The sequence below is a fragment of the Podarcis tiliguerta genome (genome assembly GCF_965153285.1).
Source record: "Podarcis tiliguerta genome assembly, chromosome: 9".
NCBI lineage: Eukaryota > Metazoa > Chordata > Lepidosauria > Squamata > Lacertidae > Podarcis > Podarcis tiliguerta.
Window position 1 is genome coordinate 15,625,561 of NC_139542.1, and position 14,526 is coordinate 15,640,086.

The following is a 14,526-nucleotide window of genomic DNA, read 5'->3' on the forward strand; positions in this document are numbered from 1 at the left end:
TTGCTGTGTGATCCTTCGGTGAAATGAAATGACGCGTTTGGAAGTGTATAAAAAACATTGCTTTGGATGTGGTTCTTAGCAGCCTCCTCCTTATTTTTGAGGCTGTGGCTGTGCACATTTGTATTTCAGTAAAGGCCTATCTTTTCACTTTAAGCCTGCTGCCTTTCCTTTTGGGTTTCTGTATCGGTAACCTCCAGTCTAGGAACATCCTTTTAAATTTCTCCAACAGCATGAACACACTTGGAATAATACTGTGTACAGTTCTGATCGCAGCACCCCAAGAGGGATACTGTAGAACTTTTAAAAGGTTGAGAAAACGGCAACCACAATGATCAACCCAGCCAGATGGGCAGGGTATAAATAAGTTGTTGTTGTCATTAGGCAGCTGGAACACTTCCCCTGTGAAGAAAAGTTGCAGCACTTGGAGCTTTTCAGTCTAGAAATAAAGCAAATAAGGAGAGGGATGTGTAATATTGGGCATGAGGTTGAGAAAAAATACAGCACTTGTTTTTTCTCCTTTAGGGATAATGCTAGAAGCCCAGGCGTCATCCAAATAACCTGAACGTTGGAAGAATTAAGGATGGATGAAAGAAAGTATTTCTTCAAACGGCACTTAATTAAACTTTGGAATTCAGTAGCACAAGATGTAGTCATGGCCACCAACTTCGACTTTAACAGGAGATTAGATAAATTTATAGGGGATTAGATAAAGTGATGAAGGATAAGGCTATGAGTCATTATGGCTGCATCCTATCTCCAGTATTGGAGTCAGTAGCCCTTTGAATATCAATTGTTGGGGCATAAGTGTGGGGAGTTCAGTTGCACCCATGTCCAGCTTGGGGCACTTTTTGGCAGTAAAAAATACAACAACAATAAATTTAGTTACTTAATCCCCTTTTATGACACCCTTACTGCCTGAGGTTGAGCACCACACTGCCTAATGCTAGGGCCAGCCCTGGGGTTTTCCATAGGCATCTGGTTGGCCACTGAGAAAACAGGATCCTGGACCAGATGGGTCTTGGGCCTGATCCAGCACAGTTCATGTTATGTTATTATATTCTGCTGGATGAGGCCTATGGCCCATCTAGTCTAGCATTCTGTTCTCACAGTGGCCTGCAAGCAAGACCTGAGGGCAACAGCCCTCGCCCCTCCTGAGATTCCCAGTAACTGGAATTCAGGGGCATACTGACTTGACAGTGGAGGTAGAATATAGGCATTGTGGTTGGTAGCCATTGATGGCTATAGGTAAAGGGACCCCTGACCATTAGGTCCAGTTGTGGCCGACACTGGGGTAGCGGCGCTCATCTCACTTTACTAGCCAAGGGAGCTGGTGTACAGCTTCCGGGTCATGTTGCCAGCATGACTAAGCCGCCTCTGGCAAACCAGAGCAGCGCACGGAAACGCTGTTTACCTTCCTGCCGGAGCGGTACCTATTTATCTACTTGCACTTTGACGTGCTTTCGAACTGCTAGGTTGGCAGGAGCAGGGACCGAGCAACGGGAGCTCGCCCCATCGCGGGGATTTGAACTGCGACCTTCTGATTGGCAAGCCCTAGTCTCTGTGGCTTAACCCACAGTGCCACCCGCATCCCATTGATGGCTATATCCTGCATAAATTTGCCTAACCTTTTAAAGCCATCCACGATGGTGATTGTCACTGCCTCTTGTAACAGCAAATTCCGTAGTTGAACTGTGCACTGTATGAAGTACAGTCGTACCTCGGAAGTACCTCGCCTTGTGACTTGAACGTTTTGGCTCCTGAACGCCGCAAACCCAGAAGTGAGTGTTCCGGTTTGTGAACATTCTTTGGAACCTAAACGTCCTCCACGGGTTCCGATTGACTTCAGGAGCTTCCTGCAGCCAATCAGAAGCAGCACCTTTGTTTCCAAACATTTTGGAAGCCGAACAGACTTCCGGAATGGATTCTGTTCGGCTTCCGAGGTACGACTGTACTTTCTTTTGTCCTGACTCTTCCAACATTCGGCCCAGGAGCTCAAATGCCAAATGCAAACCTTTTCCTCATATGGGAGTTCTCCCGCCCTTGATCATTTTGGTTTTCCTTTTCTGAAACTTTTCAAACTCCACACTATCCTTTTTAAGAGGTGAAGCAACCACAACTGTATAGTATTCCAAATGAGGTCACATCATACACTTAAAAGTCATCATGATATCAGCAGTTTTCAGTTACATTCTTAATGATCCCTGGCAAGGAATTTGCTTTTCCCACAGCTGGGTCTTCCCTGACCCATTTCAGGAACTTCTTACACTCCCTGGGAAAATGGAGGTTTTCTACATTCAGGTTCCAGTCTCCACAAGGTGCGACTTATGTGTCATTTTAGACAGGGCCTGATGCAATAGTGCTCTGATCTTGCCACTGAAATGCAAGCAAGTAGCAACACATTGGTATGTTTGCTATCCTGGTTACTGTGACCTGGTCTACATTATCACAATGCTTATGTTTAAACTTTTGTGACCCTGGAGGCAGAAATTAAGTGTTCCTTAAGCTTCGTGGCTATGGATCTTTCCTGCAAATACAGAGGGTTGTGACTAGTGCTCAGCAGATTATGCAGGCAGTTTTGAAGACAGGTGTAAATTGACAAAGTTAAAGCAAATGAGAGCAGATTGGCTGCCGTGGAGGAGTGTCATTTGCTTCTACTTACAGCCTCCTTGTATATGTATATTTTTAAAAAAGAAGCAAATATTACCTAGGCACTTAAATCTCCAGTCCACTGTAAGCCAAAGGAAACCTCTTGTTGCTTGTGAAAGTGAGGAGTGCATAGCAATGTTCTAGGGGTTAATCTCTTAAACTACCATAGAAACAGCACTGCTCTGTTTTCCATTCATTCTGTTCCTTATTTGCTTGGCTATCCCAGTTCTGTAACATGATATGTTTCCATGGGATTCTTTTCTCTGATCCTGAAGCAGAAATGTAAAGAGGTGTTCAAGCTGCAGTAATTACCGTATTTTTCGCCCTATAGGACGCACTTTTTCCCCTCCAAAAATGAAGGGGAAATCTGGGTGCGTCCTATGGGGCGAATGCAGGCTTGGCGGACCTCTCCGCAAACAGCAGGAGCGCTCCCGCTGCTTGCGGAGAGTTGCCTGCATGCTGAAGCCTGCGCGCGCTGAGCTCAGCGCGTCCAGGCTTCGCGGACCTCTCCGCTAGCAGCGGGAGCGCTCCCGCTGCTGGCGGAGAGGTGCCTGCATGCTGAAGCCTGCGCGCGCTGAGCTCAGCGCGTCCAGGCTTCGCGGACCTCTCCGCCAGCAGCGGGAGCGCTCCCGCTGCTGGCGGAGAGGTGCCTGCATGCTGAAGCCTGCGCGCGCTGAGCTCAGCGCGTCCAGGCTTCGCGGACCTCTCCGCCAGCAGCGGGAGCGCTCCCGCTGCTGGCGGAGAGGTGCCTGCATGCTGAAGCCTGCGCGCGCTGAGCTCAGCGCGTCCAGGCTTCGCGGACCTCTCCGCCAGCAGCGGGAGCGCTCCCGCTGCTGGCGGAGAGGTGCCTGCATGCTGAAGCCTGCGCGCGCTGAGCTCAGCGCGTCCAGGCTTCGCGGACCTCTCCGCCAGCAGCGGGAGCGCTCCCGCTGCTGGCGGAGAGGTGCCTGCATGCTGAAGCCTGCGCGCGCTGAGCTCAGCGCGTCCAGGCTTCGCGGACCTCTCCGCTAGCAGCGGGAGCCAGCACTGGGCTCCCACGGCTTGCAGAGAGCTGCCTGTTTGGGGGCTGGGGTCGGGGGAAGCTCGGGCTTCCCCAACCCCGCGCCTGGGGGGGAAATAATTTTTTTCCTTTATTTCCCCCCCAAAAAACTAGGTGCGCCTTATGGGACGGTGCGTCCTATAGGGCGAAAAATACGGTATCTGTAAGGAAAAAAAGAGGTTGATGTTACTCCAAAAGGCTACATGTATGTATCTCTGCTTCCACAGAATTTAGGACAGTACATATAGGGTTTATGGGAAACTGGCCACGTGTGTTGTGTGTATTGGCCACATACACTCAGGCACAGTGAAATACTGTGCACCATTCCCAAATAACTCTAACTCCTCTTTCACAGTCTTCCAAGGGCCTATCTCAGTGTTTCCCATACTTTTTGTTCCATGGCACACTGGAAAATTGCTCAGGTTCTTGGCAGACCACTTAATGATGTTTCCACCCGACCTGCTGTAACAATTGTGTTGTGTTTTCCGAGATCCGTATGATTTTTAACTGTACCATTTTGCTTTGTTTGTTTTATTATGCATTTTATTTTATTGCATTGCAATTTAAATTGCATAGATTTCAAACTGTAATGCAATAAAATGAAACATAAGAAATGAAAGATGCAATAAAAATACAGTTAAAAATCAATAAGGATGTTTAATGCAGTGGATGCATCGCCTTCCACCTTCAACCCCAAATCCATATACAAGCCCTAGACCACCTGCATGAAGCTCACAGACCACGGGTGGTCCATGGACCAGAGTTTGGAAACCTCTGACCTAGGAGAAAAGCTGTGGCAGGCATATATTAAAGAGTCCTGCCCTGGAATGGAATAAAAACCTGTTAATAAACCAGTTAAGTTACCCACACTTGTGAGAAGGCGGAATTCAGTCCAGATTCAGCAAACCAACACCTTCTTAGCTTTAAGCTAGGGCTGGCCCAAGACACTCTGGTGCGTGATGACAAAATGGGGCCTCCTTCCCACCGGGGAATAAGGGTTGAGTGAAAATCTACATCAGGAATAAGGGGGGGTGGATAAAGATCTACATTGGGATCTGCTGTCCCTGCAAATCCTGCCGCCTAAGGCAGTCCTTGCCTCATGGTTGGGCCGGCCCTGGAAGAAACCTGCACCAGTTATCCTTTAGTGTTTGAGCTTTGATTTCCCATGAACTATGGGAGGGTGGGAAACCTCTGCTTGTTTTCCAGACTACAACTCCCATCATCCTTCACCACTGGCCATGCTGGCTGCAGCTAATGGGAATTAGAGTCCAACAACATGCCAAAGGCAACAAGTTCCCAATGTCTGACTATCAGGCAGGACCGGTAAAGTAATAGGTTTCTGTGCATTAAGCAATTTAATGATTGAGGACACTGTGGATTTATTTTCTAAGCCAAAGAATGCTGCCCAAGAAGAATTTTTTTAAAAATGAGTTTTTAAAAAGCAATAGCAGAGAAGGCTAAGCTCTTCTGGTTATCTCTTACTTAACATGCATGTCTCCTTAGCAAATTCCTTTAGAAAGCTGTTTGGCTCAAGTTCTCAGCCTTAGAGAAGGAAGCTAAACTCCAGGCTGCTGTCCAATATGCAGTTAACACATCCCTCTTTGATACTGCATGGTTTCAGCCCAGATTGTGACGTTTATTATGCTCCAGGCAAAGGAAAGGCAAATAGGTGTCCTTGTTTGTCTGTTTTTTAAATACCCATCAGTACCTACTGGACTCTGCTTCACGCAGATAATTGCCTCCTTTCTTCTGAAAATAGAATATTAGAGCACACAATGGGTGTTGCAACTGGCATGGATTGCTATTGGCCAGTTCTTTACCCAATGACAAAGTCTTTCCTCTCTCTGTAACTGCTGCTGAAAATTGCATCAACAAGGCAGTTAATACAATTTGGTGTCTTCTAGAAATGTGTGCTTATTCCCCTTAATACCATACAGAATGTCTTTTCTATAGAGAGTTGTTTACCATGCATAAGAAGGTTGTTTTGGTTTTGCACAGATTCAAAGCATTCCCGTTTACTGAAAATCAGAGCATGGAAGGTTGTGTCTCCTGCTGTTCCCCACACCTCTTACAATAGAGCAACAGTAAATACCGTTTTTTTCGCTCTATAAGACGCACCAGACCACAAGACGCACCTAGTTTTTGGAGGAGGAAAACAAGAAAAAAAATATTCTGAATCTCAGAAGCCAGAACAGCAAGAGGGATGGCTGCACAGTGAAAGCAGCAATCCCTCTTGCTGTTCTGGCTTCTGGGATAGCTGTGCAGCCTGCATTCGCTACATAAGACGCACAGACATTTCCCCTTACTTTTTAGGAGGGAAAAAGTGAGTCTTATAGAGCAAAAAATACGGTATATGATTTAAAGGCTAAACATTAGCAACTGAGGAGGAAAGGAGAGTTTACACTCCTCATGTCTTGCTGTCAGTGAAAGCTTAAATTGCTTGTAATCTCTAGCAACCGTGGATGACTCACTGACATGTCATGTTGAACCCGCCTCATTCTTTGCTAATAAAGATAAGGCAGTGTTTATGTAAAGACTCTGGGTTGGGAATTTTAAGCTAATCCGAAATGCAGCATTTGAGATTACAGACTGAGGTTAAATTCAGAACTCCACACACTTCTCTTTTAAAACAGCTGTTGCTGGCTGCCACTTCATTTGCAGGCCCAATTCAAGGTGCTTACATTAGTGTTTTGGGAATGCGGGTGGCGCTGTGGGTTAAACCACAGAGCCCAGGACTTGCTGATCAGAAGGTCGGCGGTTCGAATCCCCACGATGGGGTGAGCTCCCGTTGCTCGGTCCCTGCTCCTGCCAACCTAGCAGTTCGAAACAACGTCAAAGTGCAAGTAGATAAATAGGTACCTCTCTGGCGGGAAGGTAAACGGCATTTCCATATGCTGCTCTGGTTCTCCAGAAGCGGCTTAGTCATGCTGGCCACATGACCCGGAAGCTGTATGCCGGCTCCCTCGGCCAATAAAGCGAGATGAGTGCCGCAACCCCAGAGTCAGCCACGACTGGACCTAATGGTCAGGGGTCCCTTTACCTTTACATTAGTGTTTAAAGCCCCTAAACAGCTTGTTGGCATCTGTCTGTCTCAAGAGACAATGCAGTGAGCATAAGCAGCAGTGACCTTCCCAGGGTGCAGGCAGTGTTTATGGAGGTCCTGGGTTTCCCAGACGAAAAGCCACCATCTTGGTTCTTGCCGATGTGGTCTGTTAAAACGGAGAAATCTGAGGGCTCCCTTGGACAAAAAACAAGGACACCAGCCAGGAATACCAGAGCAAAACAGCAGCCAGTAGGCTTGGTCTTTATTGAAGACTGTCGTGACAGGACTCCCACCTGCCACAAGATGGAACAAGATGGAAGCCTGGAAAAAAAGGAAAGCCAAACTTTTATTAACAGCTAATCCCCATGTTACACCCCCCAAACAACATCACTAATACATCATGGTAACATCATGAAAGGGGAGGTCTGATGGCAGTAATCTGAGCACCCTGGACCCTGCCCCATGGTTCCCCTTGCCCTCCACCCAACACCCATCAAGTGTAACAAAAGAGATATTTACATTTCCCTGTTTCCCAGCCAAGTTAATCACACCCTTTTGTCTTCATCTGGGTTTTTTTTTTTTCTGGAATGGCTACCTGTCTGGCACTCAGGTATCAGGATGCCAGGAATTACCACTCAGGCTGAGGGGCTGCTCAGTAGCTGAGCTCAGGTGTCTATATCAATGTCTGATGTTTCCCCAGTGAGCCAGTGCATAGATACATTTATCAGTGAATTGTTACATTTGGTATTGTGCAGCAGATGCCCTTTGAATAGATAGGAAGAAACTGTGATGAAGTGTTTTGTGGGGACAAATCTCAAAAGTCACAAAAGCGATTGTGTTGATTTTGGTAGTGGGCTGCATGTGCATGATATCTGCTGGAGGGGCAAAGAAAGCAGAGCTATATGTTTGGCACCAGTTGGCTGCAGCAGTTCCCATAAGGAGGCGTACAAGGCACTTTCCAACCACCTTAGCAACTTGGGGGCTCCCTGGCTGGTGCTTCCCACCCCTCCTCCTCATCCAGCCAGACCCTGACAACCCAAGTCTCTCGCTGGTCCTGTCTGTGGAGATCACACATTGATTTTACATACAAAGAGGGAGAGGAAAAGGTAAAGGGACCCCCGACTGTTAAGTCCAGTCGTGGACAACTCTGGGGTTGCAGCGCTCATCTCACTTTACTGGCCAAGGGAGCTGGCGTTTGTCCGCAGACAGCTTCCGGGTCATGTGGCCAGCATGACTAAGCTCCTTCTGGTGAACCACAGCAGCGCACGGAAACACCGTTTACCTTCCCGCCGGAGCGGTACCTATTTATCTACTTGCACTTTGATGTGCTTTTGAACTGCTTGGTTGGCAGGAGCAGGGACCGAGCAGCAGGCACTCACCCCATCGCGGGGATTCAAACCGCCGACCTTCTGATTGGCAAGCCCTAGGCTCTATGGTTTAACCCACAGCACCACCGCGTCCCGAGAGGGAGGGAGAGAAGGTCTATTGCAACAGGGAGCTTTTCTGACTACCAGCACACCACACTCCCTCCCCCTTAATTAAATCTCTGGTCATATATGAATTGAAAGCAGATGATGATTATTTTTCCTGCTTCTCTGTAACATAATACAGCTACAGGACTTTCCATGAAGCTGAATGCCGCTAGGCTCAGGAGAGAGAAAGTTCTTCGCACAACGCAGAGTTAAACTATGGAATCTGCTGCCCCTGTGGAATCTTCAGCTCCATGTTCCTTGCTGTCACAGTGCCTCATGAGTGAAGCGTAGCCCGAAGCTGAAATTACATCGCCACAGAGGAGGACCCAGTCCACATATAACCCTCCATATAACTGATTGCAGCCAACAAGCACGAGACAGGGAGGGAATACGCAATAAATTTGCAAGTGGCGTCAGTAACAGGTGCTGGACATGCGACAAACGGCAAGAGGGTGAGATGTTGGTAGTGGCATGCATAGATGAGGGTCTTGGTATGCTGTAAACTGGGGAAGGGGAGCTTTTTCTTTTAACTCTTCTGAGTGACCTTCTGAGGCCCATGTGCCTAGGGTGAGTGGCACAGAAGCAAAGGTGGCTAGAGTAACAAATATACATTTCACTTTTGTGTGGTAGTGTAGTTTCTACACAGAGTCACCCCCTTCCCCTCTATTCTCCAACAAGGCAAGTGTTATAATAATTTTATGGTCATATATGTTGTTGTTGTTTAGTCATTTAGTCGTCTCCGACTCTTCTTGACCCCATGGACCAGAGCACGCCAGGCACTCCTGTCTTCCACTGGCTCCCGCAGTTTGGTCAAACTCATAGAATCATAGAATCATAGAGTTGGAAGAGACCACAAGGGCCATCGAGTCCAACCCCCTGCCAAGCAGGAACTCATGCTGGTAGCTTCGAGAACACTGTCCAAACATCTTGTCCTCTGTCGTCCCCTTCTCCTTGGGCCATCAATCTTTCCCAACCTCATGGTCTTTTCCAGGGAGTCTTCTCTTCTCATAAGGTGGCCAACGTATTGGAGCCTCAGCTTCAGGATCTGTCCTTCCAGTGAGCACTCTAAAGAGTCTCCTCCAGCACCATAATTCAAAAGCATAAATTCTTCAGCGATCAGCCTTCTTTATGGTCCAGGTTTTTTATGGTCCATATATATTAGATGTTCATAAATGTACCAATCAAACACATACAAATATATAAACCGCATGTCTGAAACCCACAGAAAACTCCTGAAACCATTTTCTCTCTCCCAAAAGGACCTCAAATATTTCTCTGCAACGTCGAAGGAAATGGGAAATCTCCCCACTGTCTCTTCGCTCACAAATCCTGTCTTAAGGGCACGTTTAAGATACGAATAGGGTGTGAGCCCAGTAGTTATCATAACAAAATAATGGCCAGTCTCCCCAGATAATCCAGTCAAATGGCCATTAACAGGTAACCTGGCAGACATGATAAAAACAATGCACTCAGATTTCTGTTGTAGACCGCCTTTTATGTGATATAGGTATGATGTATCTAGGAGGTGGTTTTGGGCTACACCCCTTCTGTGATGTATGTATGATGTTTCTGGGGGTGGTCTTGTTCTCCAGGGTGGGCAATTTCAAATGTTTATATAAGGGCTTGCACGCCTGTGCTCGGGGTCCTTCCCCCCCCCCCCCGTGTGTGAAGGGAGCACCCTGTTGCAACAGCTTTAATAAAGATCAGACTTACTAGCTGCTTTGCTTCTCAATATTCTCTGGTTTGCCTCTGTTATTTTCTCCTACCGATAGAGAACCTAAAAAAGGACTTTGTATGGGAAAAGGAGCAGTTTTTATTCTTATAACACTAGCAAGAGCTGAAGGACACATGTCAACCACATAAATATATTAGGGGTGTGAAACATGATGCCATCAATCCCCCTCTCACAAACCTTCTAGGATTCTTTCTAGGTAGTTATTTGGAAGTTTATTTTTACCAGCTGCATATTTGAAGGGATGTTTCATCAGTAATGAAATAGTGTCCCTGGGAGAGAGAGTAACACTCCCCTGCAAAAAAAAAAAAAAAAAAAAAAATTAAGCAAACAAGCAAAAATTAAACCAGCAGCTCAAATGACGTAAGCTTTTAGCCCGCCCAAGTCAATGGTATGAAAGTTCAGGGTTGTACACACTGACAAAAATAAAGCCTGCCTCGATTTCAAAATACACATAAGTGGCTGCATTCCCAGGCATACTTGCCTGGAAGTAAAGAGAATTATATTTGGTGGGATTTACTTCTGAGTTACCTTATTCAGGATGGGGTTACAGGAAATAAATTACCTGACAGTGCAATCTTAAAAAAAAGTCTCCTCAAAAAGTAAATCCTATGGAGTTTATTCGGGGCTTTTTTCCCCCCAGCCAGAACTCACTGGAACTCAATTCCTGCACCTCTCAAGTGGGCATTATTGCCATGATAAGAGAACAAGGAAGGCATTTGTGGTGAGTTCCAGCACCTCTTTTTCTAGAAAAATAGCACTGAAGGTGGAGCATATTCACCAACTGTCCAGGACATCCCATTTTAGGGGGCTGTGTTCTCGCGTGAGAGCACAGTGTCCAAAAATGCGTGGACCACATGACTTGCACAGCAGCGTGTCTCAGTTTTGTGCTAGGAGATATTGGAGGGTACGGTGGCACCATTTGCATGACAAAAACTACCACAGATACCCGTAACATTTTCATAAGTAGGGGGCTTTTGAGAAACAGGTGGTCTTAAGTTTTCTAGTCGGACTGAAGCTGGTTTGAGGATTAAAGACATCAGATAGCAATGTTTCTCAAGAAACTACAGAATTAATGTGAATGTGGCTAACGTCATGTGTATGCAGCTTTAGAAAAACTAGCCGTGTGAGAGCATCAGGTGTAGAGTTGGTGGTGGCCTATGTGTCTTCGTGTGTGATAGGTGCTGTTCACACAATGCAGGAATCTCAGCTAAAGCATCCATGACTTCATCAGTCAAGATTCCCTTCTCACCTGCTAACGCAAGAACTCTCTCAGCCCAATTTCCCTTCTGCAAGATGGAAACAAGTGATGATGCACATCTTAAGTTACGTGAGGATGAAGATGTGCAGGTTCCAATTCTTTTGATCTGGCCGTGTCTCCACTGTTGTCTGTGACAGTGGTCCTTGTATTGCCATATTTTATTTTATTTTGTGGATTGCTTGCTGGTCATTGACCGTATTAAAGATATTTGATTTTGATTTGATGTGCAGCCACTAGCAGACATGTTTACTCGGAAGTAAATTCCACTGAGTTCAGTTGGCTTAACTGTTTTTTAGTGCTCCAGGATTATAGCCACAATTCAATATGCATTTGCATTTAACTTGAACTCAGTGGAACCGTTCTGACTCAATGACTTGCATTACAATGTGCAAATAGCTGGATTTGTTGTAAGACTTCCACCAAGTTGAAATATTTTGGGTGTGCACTGCCCTCTGCTGGGGCAATGTATCATTAAATACTGTGCAGTGACAAAAACAACCCTGCTAGTCTAAGGCTAGAATCAGGATTTGCCCTTTCATTAGGCAGCCCCTGATTCTGCCTCAGCTTGTGCAGTTCTGCCCCTCCCTCCTGAAACTCTGTCCTTTTGTCTCTGCTAACTCTGGGAGGGGTTTTCCCCATTTGCTTTCTGGCCCAGAGAGTCTCTGCTTAGGGCCTTCTTAATGGGTCATCAGCCATTTCTTTGTGCTTTTTCAATGGCCTGTCCCTCCAGGTGATGACTTCATCAGCCAGCCTTATTTTTAAACACGCCTTATATTTTAACATGCTAAATCCAATGTCTGGCACCCCAGAATTAGAAAGGGAGTACAGACACCCACAAACTTATGACACTATCGCCACTGTTTCTTCTCTGCCTCCAGGCAGTAATGTTTGCATATTGCCATGAGCATAGCCAGGATTTTGGGGATGGGCAGGCCTTTTGTTGGGCGGGGGCAGAACCTCACTTTGTTACATATTTTTATTTAGGGGGGCAGCTGCCCCCCCCCAGCTACACCCTTCTTTCTTCTTCTTTGGCGATCACTCAAAGCCAAGATTGTCTTCCATGAACACGGTCTTCAGAGTGAGTCTGCAAGTGACTGTGGAGGCCAATTCTGGATCCACACGTCCTTCCATGGTGGGGACATAGGTACAGTGGTACCTCGGGTTAAGAACTTAATTCGTTCTGGAGGTCCGTTCTGTTACGGTAAAATCTGGGTGCGAGGCTGCTCTGCCACCCAGCTCGTCGGACTAAGTCCGCGGGTCCCTGCGGAGGAAAATGAGCTCAGCCGGAGACAGGAGCAAGCTGCAGAAGATCCAAGTTTATTGCGCAACAGGTTCAAGGCGAGATTGAACAGCGAGAAAGGGGTGACATGAACTTTTGAAACTTCCCTCCATGTCCCAGAATACAGTGCAAAATACATCCCAGTTACATCATGAATACACTAAGAAGAGGTTGGGTTACACAGATTACATCATGAATACATTAAGAAGAGGTTGGGTTACAGAGGATTAACAGAGGAGGGAGGGGGGAATATGCAGAGCTGGAGATATGCGCAGATAAGCACATCCTGAGTACCGGTGATGAGAAGACAATGGTCCATGTATGCATAGTCTGCCACCTGGCATTGCCCAGAGGAAAGGCTTGGCAGAGTGATTTGACAGGATTAGGGTCTTGACACCTTGCTTGAGGGATTATGGAGGACAGGGGAGGTGTCATGGAGTCCTAGAGAAATTGAGCAAATTGGCACGTTGATTTTCTATGAATTTTATAGATTTTAGTCCCTTTTGACATTGACAATTGGAAATAAATGGATATATTGTAGCGAAGAAGAAGGTGAAGAAGGCATGCCCCCCCCTTCTGTATCAGTTCTTAACCTGAAACTGTTCTTAACCTGAAGCACCACTTTAGCTATGGGGCCTCCAGCTGCTGCACGATTTTTGTTCTCATCTTGAAGCAAAGTTCTTAACCTGAGGTACTATTTCTGGGTTAGCGGAGTCTGTAACCTGAAGCGTATGGAACCCGAGGTACCACTGTATCTGGAAGGGAGTTGATCACGGTGAGGGTTTGCCAAACCTGCCTTCCTCTTAGCACGTTTCTCCCTTTCGCCCTGAGTTTGAGCGTTTTCAAAGTCCATGACACCTTTGGTAAAGGCTGTTCTCCAACTGGAACACATCTGCAGCCAGATGGAAAATTAAAGACATCTCCTGCACCTCTGATAGGAGTGTGGAAGAGGGAATTTCATCAAGTGTCTTTTGCATGACAAACTGCTCCTGCTGAATTCCTTCTGTGCAACCATTCAAGTTTGCAAGACAAACTGCCCTGCCCTTTCCCCAACCATATCTGGCCACCCTAAAGTGGCATTCATTTTCCAGCCAGGTGCAGCCAGCCAGGCAAGATGTGAAAGCTAGCTATGCTGCAGGATCCACCCACAGCTAAGACTCCCACCTCCAGTGGGAGTGCAAGCTTAGTGTGCTATTTGCAGCCAAATCCAGCAAAGAGTAAAATAAGGCAAGAGATAGGGATGATGACTGAAACAGGGCCAAAACAAAGACTGTGGGAAGAACAGGGGAAATTAAGAGATGTGGGGAAAGGGGACTAATAGATATGTGGTGGGAAATGAGGAGAAAAGGGGAGTGTAACAGAGAACAGAATACAGTGGTACTCTGGTTTGCAACCGCTTTGGAATACAACCGTTTTCGATTACAACCATGTCAAACCCAGAAGTGTGTATCCTTTTTTTTGGATTACAACTCATTTTGGGGGGGATTACACCCCCCCTTTTTTGAAGCCCCATTGGTGAAAGCGCACCTTGGGTTACAACCTGTTTTGGTTTACAACAAGACCTCCGGAACCGATTATGGTTGTAAACCAAGGTACCACTGTAATGGAATTGTAGAGTTGGACCCCAGGGTTATCATCCAACCACCTGCAATGTAGGAATCTTTTGCCCAACACGGGGCAAAGTTGGTGTGGAGAGCAGAGTGGAGTTATAGTTTGAAAACATCACTTTGCTGCTTTTTTTAAAATAATATTTTTTATTAGTTTTCAATTACAACCGCTTTGCTACAAGGCTCCTGTGCATTTAAAAGCCACCTAACAGGCTGAAAGAGGGACGTGGGTGGCACTGTGGGTTAAACCACAGAGCCTAGGACTTGCCGATCAGAAGGTCGGCGGTTCGAATCCCCGCGACTGGGTGAGCTCCTGTTGCTCGGTCCCTGCTCCTGCCAACCTAGCAGTTCAAAAGCACATCAAAGTGCAAGTAGATCAATAGGTACCACTCTGGCAGGAAGGTAAACGGTGTTTCCGTGCGCTGCTCTGGTTCGCCAGAAGCGGCT